This window comes from Heterodontus francisci, unplaced genomic scaffold (genome assembly GCF_036365525.1).
Source record: "Heterodontus francisci isolate sHetFra1 unplaced genomic scaffold, sHetFra1.hap1 HAP1_SCAFFOLD_99, whole genome shotgun sequence".
Taxonomy (NCBI): domain Eukaryota; kingdom Metazoa; phylum Chordata; class Chondrichthyes; order Heterodontiformes; family Heterodontidae; genus Heterodontus; species Heterodontus francisci.
The window spans coordinates 3,711,416-3,722,575 of NW_027141580.1; the positions used below are offsets into that span (position 1 = coordinate 3,711,416).

The 11,160-nt window shown below is 47.9% G+C and overlaps 1 non-coding gene across 1 annotated transcript; it reads right to left on the bottom strand.

Moving 5' to 3' along the window:
* Window positions 1-5,059: 5,059 nt before the first annotated feature.
* Window positions 5,060-5,131, bottom strand: trnat-cgu (transfer RNA threonine (anticodon CGU)). The gene has a single exon. It is a non-coding gene; the product is annotated as a tRNA-Thr (tRNA).
* Window positions 5,132-11,160: the final 6,029 nt, after the last annotated feature.

Below are 11,160 nucleotides of genomic sequence, written 5' to 3' on the forward strand. Positions count from 1 at the left end.
AATGATGTAAACCCTCAAGCTCGCCTGGCAATACCAGAGATCCAAATCACAGTGCACATGTGGAAAACACAATCAGACTTCAAAAATTGGTTTTCAATAGATAAAGCTGCGATGACAATGAATCTGCCAAGGAGATAATATTTTAACCAAGTAACAAACCAAGAAGAGAAACAATCTACCAATGTTCAAATTATGTTTCGCCGTGGGGCGAGGCGGGGCTGTATTGTTGCACTTTGCAACAGAGCCGGTTCTTATACTTTCTGCCAGCGCAGGGGCAGTGAACACTCGCCCACAAGAATCACACATGACTAATGGGGCAGAGTCAGCACTCTTTGTGTTGTTTGACTTGGTGCTTTTTGGAACTGTTTTGTAATGTATTTTTTAACATATTTTTATGATTAAAGTATACTTTGGAAATTTAAAAAAGTAGTTAGGACAGATAGCAATGTTATTCATAAAATATAAAATATGTAAGAAAATACATTACAACACAATTCAAAACAGCACCAAGTTGACATTCGAAACCGTGCGATGGAAATCAGTTTTCTTTAATACAGGAGTGAGTTGCCTCACAACCCTTGCATTCCATTTTGGTGTATACAGCCCGAGGGGTTTTACACAGGTTCCAGCCCCTCAGTTCACTTTGGCGGGAGGACCTTACACAGTGGTCTTTCCCCATTGAACCTTTGCAGCGGCTGCCCCAGAAGGTGGTGGGCAACAGTCTCTTCCACACCATAGCTACCATGTGTAAGGTTCCCCACCAAGCTGAACTGAGGGGCTGGATCCATGGGAAACCCCTCGAACTGTATCGGGAAAATTTGCTTTGCTGTAAAATGAAAAAAATGTAATTGGCATGACAAATGTGAAATGGAAGGGTTGTGAAGCAACTCATGATTGTATTGAAGGAAACTGATCTCCCTTGCAATGTTGGTATTGTTGGTGCTGTTTGAAACTGTTTGGCAATGTAATTTTTCCAGATTTTTATAAATAAAGTATATTTTGGAAATTAAAAAAAACACAGCCACCTCGAGGGCAGCATGCGGAGGCGGTGAGATTCCGGGAATGCAGAAAGGATCTGACGGGGAGGGCCCTTCTCACCACCAGCCAAGAGATCGCTGCTCCCACATGCTCAGCTTATGGTGTACCCTGGCTACTCGCTCCTTCCAGGTTTTGGCACAAGCCCCAGCCCATGCAAACCATATGCCCAGCACCTTCAGGTAGTCTGACCTGACGGGAAAGGGGACAAAGGATCGGTCGGCCCAATTTCCAAAAATCATGGCCTCAATCTTGCCGTGATTTACTTTGGCTCCTGAGGTCAGTTCGAACTGGTCGCAGAAGCTCATCAGTCAGCGAACGGACAGCAGATCCGAGCAGAAGACAGCGACGTCGTCCATGTACAGGAAGGCATTTACCTGAGTGCCTCCACTGCCTGGAATTGTCACCCCTCTTATGCCTGTGTTGCAGAGCTTTTTTTTTTATTTCCAAAATATACTTTCTTCATACAAATCTGCAAAAATTACATTGCCAAACAGTTTCAAACAGCACCAAAAAATACAAACATTGCAAGGGAGATCAGTTTCCTTCTATACTATCATGAGTTTCTTCACAACCCTTCCATTTCACTATTGTCATGCCAATTACAGTTTTACATTTACAGCAAATGAAAATATCAACGATACAGTTCGAGGCGTTTCCCATGGATCCAGCCCCTCAGTTCAGCTTGGTGGGGGGGACCTTACACTGTGGTCTTTCCCTATTGAAACTTTGCTGCGGCTGCCCCAAGCTTTAGTGCGTTCCTCAGCACGTAGTCCTGGACCTTGGAAAGTGCCAGTCTGCAACATTCAGTGGTGGACAACTCTTTGCGCTGGAAGACCAGCAAGTTTCGTGCAGTCTAAAGGGCGTCTTTCACCGAATTGATAGTCCGCCAGCAGCAGTTGATGTTTGTTTCGGTGTGCGTCCCTGGGAACAGCCCGTAGAGAACAGACTCCTGTGTTACAGAGCTGCTTGGGATGAACCTCGACAAAAACCACTGCATCTCTTTCCACACCTGCTTTGCGAAGACACATTCCAGGAGGAGGTGGGCGACCGTCTCATCCCCACCACAGGCACCGCGGGGACATTATGCGGAGGGGGCGAGACTTCGGGTGTGCATGAAGGATCTGACGGGGAGAGCCCTTCTCACCACCAGCCAAGCTACGTCTTGGTGCTTGTTTGAAAGTTCTGGTGATGAGGCATTCCGCCAAATGACAAAAGTAGGGAAGCTATGCAGAATATGTATAAATTTCTAGTTGGGCCACAACCAGAGAATTGCATCCAATTCTAGTCAACACACGTTTGGAGGGATGTGAGTGCCCTTGAGAGGGTGGAGGAGATTTATCAGAATGGTACCAGACATGAGGGATTTTAACTGTAAGGTTAGGTTGGAGAAGCTGGGGTTGTTCTCCCTGCAGCAAAGGAGATTGAGGGGAGATTTGATAGACATGTACAAGATTATAATAAATATGACAGGTTTAGATAACTTGCAGGGCGATGGGGATAGAGCGGGGGAATGGGACTGAATGGATTGATTTACATGGGCTTGATGGACAAAATGACTTCCTGTACTGTAGAGACTCCATGACTCAATGACTCTCTCTCCTTCTCTCTCTCTGTCTATCGCTTTACCTCTCTCTTCCTCTCTCTCTCTATCGGTCTTTAGCTGGTCCTCTAACTTTCTATCGCACTATCTCTTTTTTTTTCACTCTCTCTCTCTCCATTACACACATATTTCTCAATCACATGTCAAAGAAGGAAGCGTAATGAAGGAATGGCTGCGCCCTTGAAAATGTTTCCAGCAGAATAGTTAAATGTTTAAAGTTTCTGTCGGGAGTTTGACCTGAGATGGTGAGACACAAGGATGTGAGGTTATTAAAGTCTTCACCAAATGTAATAGGGAATAATTCTCTTCACTGGTGAACCCAAAGGAACAAATATGGCACAAGAATGAGAAAAGTCAGAGGATTGAGAAACATCCAATGGTTCTTCACATCTACAAGTCAGCAGACCCACAGAAAAACAGTAGGTTGAGAGTTCAGATCCAGTGATAGACTGGACAAATACCGAGCCAGTGCTTTTTTCTTTATAAACCCAACATCTGTCCACTTGGCGATTGCACCTCGTCTCGATGTATCTGATAATACTGATACTATTTGTATTCCACAGTTGCTTTGAAATCACAGGCAATATAAATGGATTGGGCATGTCAATGGACAGGAACCATTAATGGATTGGGAAAGTCAATGGACTGGAAAATATCAGTGGATTGGGAAATTCTATGGACTAAGTTATATCAATGGATTGGGACAGTTCAGTACATTGTGAAACATCAATGGATTAGGAAACAGGAATTAAAGGGACAGATGGAGTTCAACCTGGAAAAGTGTGAAGTGGTTCATTTTGGAAGGTCGAATTTGAATGCAGAATACAGGCTTAAAGACAGGATTCTTGGTAGTGTGGAGGAACAGAGGGATCTTGGGGCCCATGTCCATATATCGCTCAAAGTTGCCACCCAAGTTGATAGGGTTGTTAAGAAGGCGTATGGTGTATTGGCTTTCATTAACAGGGGGATTGAGTTTAAGAGCCGCGAGGTTATGCTGCAGCTCTATAAAGCCCTGGTTAGACCACACTTGGAATATTGTGTTCAGTTCTGGTCGCCTCATGACAGGAAGGATGTGGAAGCTTTAGAGAGGGTGCAGAGGAGATTTACCAGGATGCTGCCTGGACTGGAGGGTATGTTTTACGAAGAAAGACTGAGGGAGCTGGGGCTTTTCTCATTGGAACGAAGAAGGATGAGAGGTGACTTGATAGAGGGGTACAAGATGATGAGAGGCATAGATAGAGTGGATAGCCAGAGACTTTTTCCCAGGGTTGAAAGGGCTATCACCAGGGGGCATAATTTTAAGGTGATGGAGGAAGGTTTCGGGGAGATGTCAGAGGTAGGTTCTTTACGCAGAGAGTGGTGGGTGCGTGGAATGCACTGCCAGCGGCGGTAGTAGAAGCAGATACATTAGGGACATTTAAGCAACTCTTGGATAGGTACATGGATGAGAGTAGAATGAAGGGTATGTAGGTAGCTTGAACTTAGAGTAGGTTAAACGTTTGGCACAACATCGTGGGCCGACGGGCCTGTACTGTGCTGTACTGTTCTATGTTCCAGATGAAAGGATTGCAAAGATCAACGGATTAGAATGTGGAGAGGCAGGAGAAAATGATGCCATTTTAAGTAGGGGGCCGGGGGTTAGTGGAAACAGACCATGGCTATTTTACTCTCTATCTCACTCCTTTCTTCTATCTGGCTCATTATCACATCCTCTCTCAGAGCATGGGAATCATTGGAACCCACACTTGCTGCTCAGATTGTTTGGTTCCGGGAAAATACAAGATCCACATCAGATTGACAGGAAAGATAAAAATGATTCAGAGCCAATCATATTCCTTTTGGTGATGTGTGCTCAGCCTTGTTATATCAGCAAAGGCAGCAGGAAATGCAAATCCTGAAGAGTTTTGATAGAGTAAAGAAGGAGAAAGTGTTGCCAGTGACAGAAGGGTCAGTAACCAGAGGAAACACATTTAAAGTAATTGACAAAAGAATTCGAGTTGTGATGAGGAGATTGTTTTTTCAGCAGTGTGTTGTTCTGGTCTGGAATGCAATCCTGAAAGGTCAGTGGAAGCAGATTCAATGGTAACTCTAAATGGAATTGGATATATACCTGACATGGAAAATCTAACAGAGCAATGGGGGAAAGGACAGGAGTGTGGGATGTGGGATTAATAGAATCGCTCTGTTAAATGTCCAGCAAATGCACAGTCTTAAGGTTCTGTGCTTGGACCTCAGATATTTTCACTCCATCAGTGGCAGAGAAGGCTCGAGGGACCATGTTGCTACTCCTCATGTGCTTCCCAGTGCACAGGATGAAGTGCAACATCACACTGATTTCCAGGTGGATGCAACAATCAGGAAAACAAATGCAACAGATATGTTTTCTGGAAATATCACATTTAAAGTGAGAAACTAACCATAAGGCACGGACGGGGATTGAACCCGTAATATTCAATTTACGAGACTGACGCCTTACCACTTGGCCACCATGCCTTTTGTTAATGGACACCTGAGGCTCCAGAGGAGGATTTGTGATTCTTTTTCAATTTGGTTGAAACAACATCGAGAAACATGAACAGAAAAAAAGAGGGTTTGTGGAATGGGTAACAGATCAGCCTCATTTCCATCATCAGCATCATGAAATCTTCATTCAGACGTTCCATTCCCATCCTCAGCTTTTCTCACATCTGTACAATAATATAAGAGTGGACATTGGGTTGTTACTGGGCAGATTATATAAATAGACTATGTGCATCATCACAGGATACTGAAGGAGTCCGTGTCCAGAAGCAGCAAGACCTGGACAACATTCAGACTTGGGCTGCTAAGTGGCAAGTAACATTCACACCACATAAGTACCAGGCAATGACCATCTCCAACAAGAGAGAATGTAACCATTTCCCTTTGACGTTCAACAGCATTACCATCGCTGAATCCCCCCACCATCAACATCCTGGGGATTACCATTGACAAAAGCTTAACTGGACCATTCATTCACATACTCTGGCTACAAGAGTAAATCAGATAGTGGGAATTCTGCGATGAGTAACTCAGCTCAAGGCACGTGGTGAAATGCTCATTCGGAGAGCTGGAGAAATGGACTGGTCAGGTGGGCAGAAAAGTGGTAAATGGAATTCAACTTGGAGAACTGTGAGGTGATGCCTTTGGTGAGGTCAGACACAGCAAAGGAAGACACAATTACTGGGTGAATGCTGAGAGGTGTGGAGGAAGTGAGGGACCTTGAAGTGAATGTCCACAAATCCCTGAAAGTAGCAGGATAGGTTGATAAGTTGGTTGAGAAGGCTTATGGAATCCTTTCCTTTATTAGCCGATGTATAGAATATAAGAGCAGGGAGGTTATCCTGGAACTGTACAAATCATTAGTTAGGCCACAACTTGAGTTCTGTGTGCAGTTCTGGTCACCTCATTACAGAAAGGATGTAATTGCACTCGAGAGGTGACAGAGGAGATTTACGAGGATGTTGCCAGGACTGGAAAAATGCAGCGATGAGGAAAGATTGGATAGACTGGGGTTGTTCTCCTTGGAATAGAAGAGGCTGAGGGGAGATTTGATTGAAATGTACAAAATTGTGAGGGTATGGATAGAATGGATGGGAAGGGTCTATTTACCTCAGTAGGGAGGTCAGTGACTAGAGGGCATAGATTTAAAGTGATGTGTTGAACAATTAGAGGGGAGATGAGGAAAGGTTTTTTCACCCAGAGGGCAGTGGGAGTCTGGAACTCACTGCCTGTAAGGGTGGTTGAGGCAGAAACCCTCAACTCATTTAAAAAGAGTCTGGATGTGCACCTCAAGTACCTGAACATGCAGGGCTACGGTTCAAATTCTGGACAATGGGATTCAGCTGGGTGGCTCATTTATTGGCCTGCCTGTGCTGTAAACTTTATATGTTCTATGTTTCTATGCAGACACAATGGGCCGAATGGCCTCCTTCTGCACTGTAATAATTTTGTGATTTTTGACTCTCCAAAACTTGTCAACAAGGCACAAACCAGGATGAGTGCAGCACCAGCAATACTCTAGAAACTCGACACTGTTCAGGACAAAGCAGCCGCCTTGATTGTCACCCCATTCACCACCTTAAACATTCACTCCCTTCACCACTGACGCACAGTGGCAGTAGTGTGTACCATCTACCAGATGCACTGCTGCAACTCACCAAGGCTCCGCAGACAGCACCTTCCAAACCAAAGACCTCCACCACCTTGAAGGACAAGGGCTGCAGATGCATGGAAACACCACCATGTGCAAGCTCCCCTCCAAGTCACACACCATCTGATCTGCAACAATTTCGCTGTTCATTCACTGATGCTGGGTTAAAATCCTCGATCTCCCTTCCTAACAGCACTGTGGGTGTACCTACACCACATGGAGTGCAGCAATTCGAGAAGGGAGCTCACTGCCACCTTGTCAAGGACAATTAGGGATGGGTAACAAATTCTGGACTTGCCAGTGTCGCTCACATCCCATGAAAAAATATGCCTCATCTTGTACTCAACTGTCCTCTGAATGCAGCACAACCCTCTATTTGCTCCAACTATCACTTCACAGCATTGCTGCTGTCCCTTTAGAGATCTGTGCACTGGAACATCCAGATCTCTGCTCAAAATTATTTTCTTTTTTCCACCTACTTTAATGTTTTTCCCTGAAGGGTGTATGAATGTTGAGCATTCACCCTGTCCACATGAATAACACTGCACTTACCCAAATTAAACATCATTTACCAGTCATGAACCCAATCTCCCAACACATTAAGATCAGCCTGAAACAGTCGAGTATCGTCTACAGTCTGAAAGCTCGCACAGATCTTCAAATCATCTGTAAATTTACAGATGGTGCCCCCTACACCTACATCCAGATCATTAATCAAAATAGTAAAGAGCAACAGTCCCAACGCCGATCCCTGTGAGATACCATTGGTGACTGGTCTCCAAACAGATCCAGATCCATCTGTAACTACTTTCTGCCTACGTCGTGCCAGTCAGTTCCCAATCCAGATCAATATATTACCACTGATACCAGGGACTTTAATCTTATAGAGAAGCCTCTTGTGTGGAACCTTATCAAAATCTTTTGGCTGAGATCCGCTAATTGAACACAGGGCGGGGATGAGGCCTAGGCCTGTCCTGCTTTGTGTGTGGGTCTCAGGACCACACAAGGTGAGATCAGCTCACTGAGCACAGGCCCATCCTGCTCGATATGGTGCTCAGTACCTCACCAAATGAGAATCACTAACACACCACAGGCCATGGAGCCTCGGCCCATCCTTCCCTGATTGCGGTTCAGTGCCAACCAGGTCAGATCAGCTAATTCAGCACAGGCCGGAGATGGAAGCTGAACCTTTCCTGCTCTGGGAACTCCGTACCATACCAGGTGCGATGAAGTAAAATACCACAGGCCGGGGATGGAGCCTGAGATTTCCCAGTTCTGTGTGGGGCTCTGTACAACAACGTGTGAGAAGAACTATCATCCCTCAGGCTGAGGAAGGAGCCTGGGCCCATTCTGTTCTGTGTGGCTCCTACCACACTGAGTGGGATCAGTTAACTCAACACAGGCCATGAATACAACCAGGCCCTTTCCTGCTCCGTGTGGCTCAGTATCACACCAGGTGGCATCAGCTAACACAGCGCAGGCTGGGGCTGGAGCCTGGGCCCGCCCTGCTCTGTGGGCTCAGTAACAACCGGTAAGATGAACTTTTTCAAAAGACTTCAGTGTATTTATCTCTGTCCAACACTGTGAGGCAGCTTTCTGTGTTTATAAAGAGTGTAATTTATTGACTGGTCTCTTGGATCAAACAGGGTAACAGACAGATGTCTGTGTGCAGAGGGTTTGGGAGTGAGCTCTGATTCCTAACTCTTTCTGGACTGTGAGGAATAAAGAATGAATGAGAGAGAGAGACTGTGGGAGAAGGGATGATGGAAGAATTTGTCCGTGAACCTGATTAAAAGTGGCTCAAACGCAAGATAATATTAAGATATCAAGAGCAGAACATTAACATAATCTGAGTTCCGCGATCTGGTCGGGTCCCATTCCCCTGAAGTGAGGAATGAACGGGTGGGGAAATTCCGCCTGGAGTTATATTTGTCTCCAATGAAGATGAGTTCACAGTGAGGATGGAATAGCTCAGTTGGGAGAACACTAGATTGAAGAACCAGGATACAATCCCTGGTTTCATCAGTTTTAATTTGGCGTCTCCATCAGTTTAAGTTGAGAGAATCAGAGGGGAGATTTTCCACTCTTGACCCCATGGGCTGAATTTTAAACTAACGGTGCGGCTCTCGGCAGAGGCACCGGAAGCGGGTGTCGTCACCACACGACTGAAATGTGGCCGGCCGACACCGATCACGGAGCAGCCGACCAATTAATGAAGGGGAGGCGTGGGGCCCATGTAAACAAGGACCAGAGGCAGGGAACCAGGCACCGATGGCACCGACATCTGACACAACGGCAGGTGCTGGCACCATATTGAAAGGACTGCCAGACCTGCATTCACTGCTGCCTGGTTTAAAGGAGTGACTTCCTGAGAGTCCTCTGCTGCCCCAGGACCCGTTCTGCTGCCTCTGCTGCCTCAGGACCCGTTCTGCTGCCTCTGCTGCCCCAGGTCACGTTCTGCTGTCCCAGGACCCGTTCTGCTGCCTCTGCTGCCCCAGGTCACGTTCTGCTGTCCCAGGACCCGTTCTGCTGCTACTGATGCCCCATGACCCGTTCTGCTGCCTCCACTGCTCCAGGACCCGTTCTGCTGCCTCTGCTGCTCCAGGACCCGTTCTGCTGCCCCAGGACCCATTCTGCTGCCTCTGCTGCCCCAGGACCCGTTCTGCAGCCTCTGCTGCCCCATGACCCGTTCTGCTGCCTCTGCTGCCCCAGGACCCGTTCTGCTGCCTCTGCTGCCCCAAAATCCGTTCTGTTGCCTCTGCTGCCCCAGGACCAGTTCTGCTGCATCTGCTGCCCCAGGACCTGTTCTGCTGCATCTGCTGCCCCAGGACCTGTTCTGCTGTCACTGATGCCCCAGGACCCGTTCTGCTGTCTCTGCTGCCTGATAGGTAAGGAGCTGAATGCGAGCCTGTAGTGACCATGGTCCAATGGTTTGGCGATGCCTTCCTGCAGGTTCGCCTCCAGGTGACAACAGATAGGTGGAAGATGCTCTTCCCCAGGGATGGGAGGTGGAGACCTGTCCACCTGACTCAGCAAAGCTGCTTTGAGATAGTAGGTGAAGTCAGCAGCCGTGGGGTCACCCCCAAGACATGGATCCAGTGCACGAAGTGGGTCAATGACCGGATCCGGGCTGCTCAGGCGCAAACCCTTTGGACATTGCGCATGGCAGAGTGAGAGGGAGTGTTTGGTGGAGAGGGAGTGACCACCCAGTCATGTGTATTGGGGAAGGGCAGCATGACATGCTGCCTGAGGCTTGGCTGCATCACGGTGGGAGGCGCACGTCAGTCATTGTATCAACTCACAGAGTCCCTCGAGAGGGGCCACATGCAGGAGGAATATGTGTGTCCACATCATGGACTGCTGGACTATCACCATCAGAGATGTTGGGCTTGTCCCCGTTGGGAGACTAACTTTGTTCATCATAGTGGCTGCAGGAGAAGACAGCCCACAATCGGAAAGAGCATGTCAAGACTGGCAGTGGATGCCTTATCTCCATGTCCTCATCCCGAGGAGGCCATGGAACTGGCCGGGCAGCAAAGTAGCTGCTCCATAGCTGATGGAGAGACAGGGACACCTACCTAAGAGAGTGAGTGAACATCTCCTGGGGCATAAGGGTGCATCCGCTGCAAAGGACCCACACTGCTCATCTGTTCACCACTGCGTCAATGGAGCTGCACAGTAGGGGTGGTTGGAATGTCACGATGGGCAGACCCTAACCCTTCAATGTCCCTGTTTTCGCATGCAGGCTAGGATGAACGACAAGAGCGAAGAGCTGGAGAGACTGAGGGACAGCCAGACACCTCTGAAGAGGAGGAGGGAGCCTCAGAGGGTGCACCGTCACATCATTCCCCTGCACCCTCCACCAGCACAGAAACCCTCACTCGGTGGGTATCCACTCGCTGTTAGATTTGGGCACACAAGCTGGTGAGCACGTCACAGACAGGCCCGGGCAGCTGACGGAGGCTGTGACAGCCGAGGCCACTGGCAGTTGGAAGTCTGTGGGAGGCCAGGCCCATGCTGAGTCCCAGGCTGATGACGTGCCTCTGGTGTCACCAGCAACACGGGAAATGCTGCAGCTGCAGCAAGAGGTCAGGCAACATCTGGCAGAGTTGCCGGAGGTTATGTGTACCCAAGCTCGGATGATGGAGGAGTCCATCCAGGCCTTGCATGCTGCACTGTCTCTGATGGGGGTGTGTCTGGCTTCCTTCCTTGAGAGATTGGTGACTCTGATGAAGAGCCAGATCCATCCGACCAATCAGTGGCTGCCGGAGATGTGCGCAGACTTGCACTCCATCGCTTTGTCCATGAGCTCCATCCAGCGGTGACAAGGCGAGAGGCGGGACGAGGCACC